A 705-nucleotide genomic window follows, 5' to 3' on the forward strand; every position below is an offset into this window, starting at 1 on the left:
CTAACGCCCCTCTTCCCTTCGACTTCCTCTCCCACATTGACCGTACCTTCTCCTCCTACGTGATCGCCGCCGACCTCAACATCCATAGTCGTTCCGCCGCCCAGTTACGGCGGTGGCATCGGTTCCTCTCCTCCCTTCAAGGCGACCTCATTCCCATCCCCCAGCACACCCGTCCCAAATCCAACTCCACTCCTGATGTTATCCTCTCCTCCCCCAACCTCCTTGGCCGCATAACGGTGGATGTCCTGGAACCTATTGGTAGCGACCATCTCCCTGTCCTCCTCACCGTTTCAGACGGTCGTCGCCCTCGCCCCGACCCTCGTACTGATCCTCCCCCTAAGTATGTCCACGACTATTCCCGAGCCGACTGGAATGCTTACCGGGATACCCTTTCCACCCAGGTCGATAGCCACCCTCTCACCTACCACCACCCTGACGATGTCACCCATGCCGCCTCCTTTCTCCAGCAGACCTTGTCTGAGGCCGTGGAGGCCCACGTTCCTACTGTCGCCAACCACCCCCACCGTCCTACCTTACCCCCACAGGCCGTTCTCCTCCTCCGTGAATCCCGTCGTCTCTACCGTGCCTTCCTCCGCATGCATGACCCGGACACACTACGACGCCACCGGCAACTCCAGCGACACGTTCGTAATTTGCTCGCGGCTAAGAAACGCCGGGACTGGCGACAGACATGCACCCGTTTAA

The sequence above is a fragment of the Schistocerca cancellata genome, chromosome 3, assembly GCF_023864275.1.
Source record: "Schistocerca cancellata isolate TAMUIC-IGC-003103 chromosome 3, iqSchCanc2.1, whole genome shotgun sequence".
In the NCBI taxonomy this organism is placed as follows: Eukaryota; Metazoa; Arthropoda; class Insecta; order Orthoptera; family Acrididae; genus Schistocerca; species Schistocerca cancellata.